Source organism: Rhincodon typus, chromosome 9, assembly GCF_021869965.1.
Source record: "Rhincodon typus isolate 14 chromosome 9, sRhiTyp1.1, whole genome shotgun sequence".
Classification (NCBI taxonomy): Eukaryota; Metazoa; Chordata; class Chondrichthyes; order Orectolobiformes; family Rhincodontidae; genus Rhincodon; species Rhincodon typus.
In genome coordinates, this window is record NC_063340.1 from 72,315,787 (window position 1) to 72,324,033 (window position 8,247).

Sequence of the window (8,247 nt, forward strand, 5' to 3'; positions counted from 1 at the left end):
AGGCCCGAAACGTCAGCCTCTCTGCTCCTATGATGCTGCTTGACCTGCTGTGTTCATCCAGCCCTGCACCCTGTTGTCTCGGATTCAACTACACTAACATGTTATCAATAGAGTTTTCAGAATTCCAACTCAAAAAAAACAAACTGGGACTATTCAGCAGGTCAGGTGATGTCTGTGACGAGAAACAGTTACATTTTCAGGTTGATGACCTTTGATCAGAATGGCTATCAGAACAGCCATCAAATGGAAATGTTAATTGTTTCACTCCACAAATGGTGTCTACCCTGCTGAGTTCTTCTAGGTCATATTGCAAAGAATTCACTTTTAAAAGGCTCCTACGGAATTTTTATGCACTATCCTATCAGGCAGATACAGCCATACTGTTTTGGAAAAAATGTTTAAATGTTCAGTCGTTTCTGTTGCTTTTGTCAGTACTATATCTTGACCATTTGGTGGCTTATCTACACTAGCTGCCTCTACCACGAGATCTTCATTTGTATTCCTAAATTAATCCACAGCTCTTTTACAGTAAATATGCCTTTGAACTCATTTGGATTCTTAATGCTTTTTGGCTTATAACACAAAATACACTGATGCTTTATATAATTAGAGAATTACATTTTGGCTATTTTCATGATTTCTCTTCCTTGTCAGCGAGAATGATACATCACAATACTGAATTATATTAGGAACTTAAACTGCTCCATTCCCAATCCAATGCCTTTTAGTAACAATAAGAATCCTTAGCAATTGAAAGTTATTCAAGAACAAACTCATCATTCTTGATTGATTACCCTCTCCTCTCTGTATCCTTTAATGTTCTATCTCAGAAGTATATTAATTGCTTCCTCTACACATTTGTATTGTTTAATGGCTTTGCTTGTTAACTTGATCTAAATGTTCCTTTTCTCTCTGGAATTAGTGATATTATTATAAAAAATGGACCTATTTCATAACCCCACAATTCACACTAATATTCATTTGATTTTTATCTCAATATCTTTCCAACATCCTAAAACATCAACAATTTTTCCTTGAAATAAACCAATTATTCTTCAACTATCTGATCTTGCTTAGTTCATCAGTGGCTGAATGATGAATACCATAGCCACTCCCACAAGCAGCACCAGAAGTTTAGGGCTTAAGAACTGAAGAGACTCCATGGACCTGTAATGGTAGTGGGGTAGGACGTAGATGCACCTGCCCCTTCCCCATTACTAGCAGATTGGGCTTTTACCAATCAGAGAAAAGGTGGACTGTCTTTCACACACGATAGAAACCTGAACTTAGCAGGGGCATCTGATAATCAGTGCTGAACTCAAACTCCATTTCAGTTTTTTTTTTGGGAATTCCAAATTGATGAGTATGTAGGCATAAACACTCTCAAAGAAAGGATAACATCTGTGTAAGGTCATGATCTGAAGTTTTTTTTCCTTTAAAAATTGAATCATTTTACAAATAAAAAGGCTGCAGCTCTCAGTGAGAGTTTAAAAATCCAGTGCTGAGCAGCTTTGTTTAACTGGGGTAGGGTTACACAAAAAAAAAAGTAGCAGCTATAACATGCATTTGCAAAACAAATGAGTCCTTCGCTGTAATCTCAAGGTCCACCATAATATAAGCACGTGAATGTATGCAATGAAAACTCATACACCAACTGGCCCTTCAGCCTGCCCTGCCATTCAATGACTGATCTTATGCTCCAAATTACATTCCCAGCTACCTCCATGCCCCGTATAACTGAAGCAGGAATAGCATGAGATGTCACTATGAATGCTTGGATTAATTTCATAGATGACAACTTCTCAGGAGGTTCAGAGTTTTCACAGTTTACATTTTGATTGATAGTTTAAAGAGTCTACATAAATGCTTAGCCATCTTAAATGTATGGGGTCTGATGAAAAGTTTCTTTTTTTTTTAAATAGAAGCTATTAACCTCATTGTAAAAGGGAAGAGAGTAAAAAGTTTGAATGAGTTCTATGATGTCAGGCGTATGATTTAATTGCATTTTAAGAGCACTGAGTTTAGAAACTGGATTTTGAACTAGTGGAATGGAGTTTTTGATCTCAGTGTATGAAGGGGGGTTTAATGATCAATTTATCAGGCTTTCTGGAGTCATGGTATTTTTTTTTTAAAAAGCCAGTACGAACAAATGAGTTCCTGCAGTGCTAATGGGAATTTGTTTGCATTGGGATAGATTTATGAGATGATTAATCATTTAAGACTATTAGCCTATTTTCAGTTGGGCAGATCAGGTTTTGTTTTGCTGAGGGGAGAACACCCATAGCTTAGGAAGCTTTTAGTGCCAGTTTGCAGAAGTCCTGGTGAAGGTGAATGTATCAAATAGTTTCTCCAAGAGAAAGGAGTTGATTTAGAATGTTAGGAATAGGTTACCTCTGTGTAGCAGTTTTAGCTTGAAGGTTCCAGGCCAAAAGCGTATGTTTAGAACCCTGAAGGGGCTATTCAAAGCTGAGAAAATCTAAGCTCGTGTGAGATTACTCAAGAAAGAGGTAATCAGACTCTCAATACCAGGGCTTGAAAGCAACAGTTAGGTCAAATCTATAGACTTGATAGAGAAGGGATTTCTCTCTATTGTTTGAGTACTATGAAGGGATGCTGTTGGGATTGTAGAATATATTTTTCTAGTGTAGTTTGACATTTTAAAAATTGTGTTAAAGGGGAGGCATTTATCACTGGAGTAGTAATCTAGAGCTCCAGACCAGTGATCTCAGGGCATGGGTTCAAATCTCAACATGGCAGATGGTGAAATTTGAATTCAAGAATCTAGATTAAAGAGCTGGTTTAAAAGGTTACTACGTAACCATCATCAACTATCATAAAAATCCATCTGGTTCACTAGTGTTCTTTGAGTCTGTCTGCTGACACTAACCACCCATTAATAAATTCCAACTGTGCATTCTTAGATATTTTAAACTTGCATGCATACGCGCACTATAAAGCTGATTTTGAAAACAAAATAAAAAAACCTACATTCTTTAATAGGTTTTTTTCACTGCTCAATTTTTTAAAAACTTTCTTGCAGTTCCAAGGGCTTTTAGCATTGTTTATTTCAATTAATTTCAGAGATTTTGCTGCTACTACTCACTCTCCTGGGTGTCAGCAAACTAAGCCATGTCCTTTAGGGAAATATGAGCAGCCACAATGATTGGATTGTAAGGGCCACAGCTGCAGGGCCTAAAAGCTTATAAATCAGAACTAAAAGCCCAGGGCACTTGTCCACCACCGTAACTGCCTACATATCACTCTGGGGTTCAATGGGCCCAACCCTATCAATCACAGTCTTCAAACCCCAGAACAAAAATCACTTGTTTCGGGGTATCATTTCAACTAAGGCACGTCCAGTGAGTCAGAAAATTTGCTGACTTGAGCTACCTTTCTCGGTTGTCTAATTCCAGGTCCTTGCAATCTCTGGTCAGCTTGCCCTTCAATCTGCTGTACAATTCACAACCCAAAAGATGTTGTGAAACTTGAAAAGGATGCAGAAAAGATTTACAAGGATGTTGCCAGTGTTGGAGTGTCTGAGCTACAGGGAGAGGCTGAATAGGCTGGGGCCATTTTCCCTGGAGTGTCAGAGACTGAGTGGTGACATTATAGAGGTTTATTAAAAAAAAATCAAAAGGGGCATGGATAGGGTGAAAGCCAAGATCCTTTTCCCAGGGTAGGGGAGTCCAAAACTAGAGGGCATAGGTTTAGGGTGAGAGGGGCAAGATTTAAAAGGAACCTGAGGGGCAATGTTTCATGCAGAGGGTGGTCCGTGTATGGAATGAGCTGCCATAGAAAGTGGTGGGAGCAAGTACAATTACAACAAAATTTGAAAGGCAACTGGATGTGTATATGAACAGGAAGAGTTGAGGGATATGCTGGCAAATGGGATTAGTTTAATCTGGTCAGCATGGATAAATTGGACCAAAGGGTCTGTTTCTGTGCTGTATAACTCTATGACCCAGCAGCCTTTGAATTCTCTGTTGGAATATTTAACCAATAAATAGAGACAATTCATGGAAAATAAACTTTGACAACCATCAGCTGCTGTTTTGCAATAAAAACTGTTGCCTTCACGAGCCAGAATTTGTTATTCCAAATTTAATCTGGATGCCAAAATGCAAATTGGATGTGGAGACAGCGGAGAGGAGGAACAGAAATGTACATTCCCCTGCAGTTAATGATCAGTATTAACGAATTTACGTTGTGGTTCTTGTCCATTCTGCCTATTACATATGGAGTAATGCCTCACGTAGTATTCGGTGGTCCTGATGTTTTCTGTACTTCCTAATTGTGCCTGACCGTAAATACTAAAACCTACTTCATCTTTACCACAGTTATCCCATGAAATGTTGCTTTTTAAAAAACAAAATTTCCTGCTCCTCTACATCAAACAAAGAAAAACAGCCAAAAGGAATCACAACTGCTGTACCCATCTAGCTTGCCTGATTGTCTTCTCATTGTTAGGAAGCCACACAAAACATGTGTGATAAATCTTCACCATATTAACCATGGAGCCAGTTGACAGCTGCTAGCTGATCTATCATAGTTATCTGATTTTTAACCCAGCCATTTCATGTATTCATTCTGCTTGAACTGTCTATGCTACAGCATACAAAGTAGAAGTTCCCTTTGGAGGCTCACTCTAATTAGTCCTGCTCAGTGTCTGAATCTTTTTCCTTTCTTTCCATTATTTACACAGCTATGCATTGCCTTAAACCTTTCCATCTTCTATTACCCCAGTGTCCTTCATCTCGTGACAGCAAATTAATGCAGATGGCAACTAATTCATGGCAGCAACCGGCTATTCTTTTGCCTTTGTTGAAGCATCTATTTAAGACAAGGTTAAAATTAGGGTCAATCATTTGTTTGGCCACAAACGCCATTACAATACAAGCTGACAATTCTTAGAAAATTGATCAAAGTTTCAATGTAGTCAGAAAGTTGACAGTTCACATCCCACTCCATTCCATGACTTGCATATCCAGTTTCTCTTACAGTTTGTTAATGGGATGGGGCACTTCTGGCTATCCGTCTCTAATACCATCTTCACAAGGGAAGCTGAGTTTCCGTATTGAAACAGTTCCTGTATGCCCACAGTGCTGTTAGGGAGGGGGGGGTTTCGAGAATTGTGATCCTCTGACAGTGAAACAACAAACGTTAATAATTACAAGGCAGGGAGGAATGTGGATTGGAGGGAAGCTATCAGGTTGTGGTGATGCCCATGGAACTGCTACCTTTGTCTTTCTAGGTGATAGAAGTCACAGGCTTGCAGGTTAGAAACAGAAGGAGGCCATTCGGCCCTTAAAGCTTTCTCTGTTATTCATCACAATCATGGCTGATCGTCCAACTCAATAGGCTAATCCTGCTTTCTCTCCAGAACCTTTGATCTCATTCGTCCCAAGTGCTATATCTAGTCGCCTCTTGAATACATTCAATGTTTTGACATCAACTACTTCCTGTGATAATGAATTCCACAGGCTCAACACTCCTTAGGTGAAAAAATGTCTCATTTCCGTCCTAAATGGTCTACCCCGAATCCTCAGACTGCGACCCCTGTTTCTGGACACACCCACCATCGGGAATGTCCTCCCTGCATTTATGCTGTGTGAAGAGCTTTGGTGAGTTATTCCAAATGCTTCCATACATAATGCTGTCACTGTACAGCAGTGACAGAGAGACTCTGATTGTTGAAAAAGGTGCATGGGGGTTTTGGCTTGTTAGAAATGCTGTATTTTGGATGACACTTCTAAGCAAGAGCCCCCTCCCTCATAAGGACGTTGAGGATCCAATGGCTTTATTCAGGACTGTGTCCTGGCAAGTGTTTATCATCTAAACATCATTGGAATGATTGATTATTTTGTTTGTTGCTCCATGTCTGTACATTGTACTTTAAACATGCTTCATTTATTCTATGTGAACCAGAAGTTAAGAAACTATGGAAGGAAATATACAAATAGAAGCTTTTCTTCACTTTGTATTCAAATGACTTCATACAGCGACTACCAGGTACTTTTAGTAGTGAGTCGGGAAGGCACTGAATGATCAAGAGGAGCAGGAATCTCCCCAACACTCTGCCTCAAGTTCAGTAATAACACAGATCGCCCCACCAACAGCTCAGTGAATTTACCTTGTGAGCAATTGAGTAATGTAAATCGTAGAGGTCCAGTGCCCAGTGCTTGCTGAATTACTGAATGTTGGGATAGGTGTGCAAGAAATCATTTGATGCATCTCAAGGTCGAAAGGCAAAAAAATAGCACCAAGATAAAAATGCTTTAAAGCTACGCCGCAACGTCTGCCTGGAATGTACACGGAGAGAAATGCAGGGTCAGGCTCAGCTGTAATGTATTCCCTCCTCTTTGGCAAGGTTAAATAATCTGCCAGCACTCACTGTCAAGACTCAAATGACAAATGGCCACTTGAATAAAGTACCAAAATACATATGCACTCCAAAGAGAAGGGGGAAGAACAGCTTGGTTCCTGAGGACTTTTAAAAAAGGAAACAATGAAGGACATGGTACAGAACACAGGGCTTATTAGCTTATTAGATGGATCTTACAATAAAACCTAACTGACAGAGGAGTAACCTCCTGTACCAGCCTTGTGCTATAGTTGCCAATCATAATGCCATTGATCATGCTTGAAATTCACTTCTACCTTAAACTGTCTGCATATGGGATTTACAAGGATCTGATAAATAAACATTTGTTATTTTATTGAGTGGAACAAACTGAGAAGGGCCCCAAATAAAACTCAGAATTACTGATCATCAATTTACATCTTGGTGAACAATAACAGTGCTACTTCTTTCAAGAGAACCAGACTACAAAGCATGTGAATGGTCATTAAGACAAAATGGAATTGGGATTGGTGACAACACCCCCACAGTCCAGCTGGAATCACATACCACTATGTTTGCTTGTCTCATCAGAATGGCTGAGAGTGAAATATCACAGAATTGCTAGCATGCACAGCATCTTACCCCAGTATGAGAAAACAAGAAATTCAAGAATGGTGCAAAGAGGAACAAAAACAGATTGTCTGAACACTGCCGCTTCATCGGTTGACATGTTCCACTTCTGTCTTTTCTCTATGAAGTTCAATTAAGATCATAAAAAAGCAAACTAATTTTCATCCTGATTCTCATTCATTGAAGTACAATATTACCACATTTGGGAATGTTGCCATCAACAACCAGGTCTTCCAAGATAAACAGCACCATTGTTTGAACTAAAATTCGATATGATCTTCAAAGCAATTAGCAAATCTTGGATGCACCACAAGACTAGAATTTCATTTTGAATGTCTGATGTACAATAAGTGATATGGGGAAAGAATAGTCTCCCTGAGCTTTTACACCTGCAACTTTGGCACAATGTAGATCAGTTAATTTGCACTCATTAGTAACAGTCTGCTTTTCCAGATACAAATTCATTCATTATATATGCCGCAGCTGCTTTTGAACATGTTGCTTACCCAAGGAGATTTTTTGCTGCATAATCAGAAGTTTGAAAAATGTTACCTTTTACGAGTTCTAGACAGGAAAGCTTCCTGAGCCTCTTGATCAATCTTTGCTGTGAATAGAAAAAGACAGCAATTAATAACATGGTCAAAAAGTCAACTCTAAATACTTTCAGACTAGAAAAGTTAAAGAAATCTGATGTTATTTTTACTGATTTTAAAAATCAAATCAAAGTTAACTTTGACTCAAGTATGATCAATGAGAATGGTGCCCAAGAATCTCAGACAAATTCAACAAATGAAATTTAGGGGGAGGGGTTGTAGAACTAGGATCTCTTGTTCTGGATCGTGGACATTTTTTTTGAAGCTTAACCATTAAGCAATATAAGTACCAGGTGCAAAATATGAACATTACATCAGATTTTATAAACCTCTTCAGAAAGTCAGTGGAAAAACATTGCCTGGCTATTTGTTGAACAGGGAGATTAGAATAAATGTTCCTCTACACATTTTTTCCCAGAAAAATCAATTCCTTGCAATACAAGGAAAACAAAGCACAACTGGATTGTTTCAAACTTGGCTTGATTTGATACTGCCAAGGATTGCCAAGTTGTACTAATTTAGGTGCATTATCCTATCATTATTCCAACTGTGTGTCCCAAGTTCCACTTCAGACCGTATGACTTTCTTATTATTGAGGCCTTCAAAGCTCTAATTCAAAACAGTCCAGGACAGTCTCATACAGGCTTCAAGTAAGTGTAGAGTTCAAAATAGCCCAGAATTCAG

At 38.8% G+C, this 8,247-nt stretch overlaps 1 protein-coding gene across 1 annotated transcript in view; it reads right to left on the reverse strand.

Moving 5' to 3' along the window:
- Positions 1-7,577, reverse strand: part of LOC109915512 (formin-2-like) — a 364,588-nt gene extending 357,011 nt beyond the window's left edge. Inside the window, exon 1 of the mRNA XM_048601488.1 lies at positions 7,523-7,577. The gene's annotated coding sequence lies outside the window, so the exon portion shown is untranslated. The remainder of the gene's footprint in view (positions 1-7,522) is intronic.
- Between the last annotated feature and the right edge of the window lie 670 nt (positions 7,578-8,247).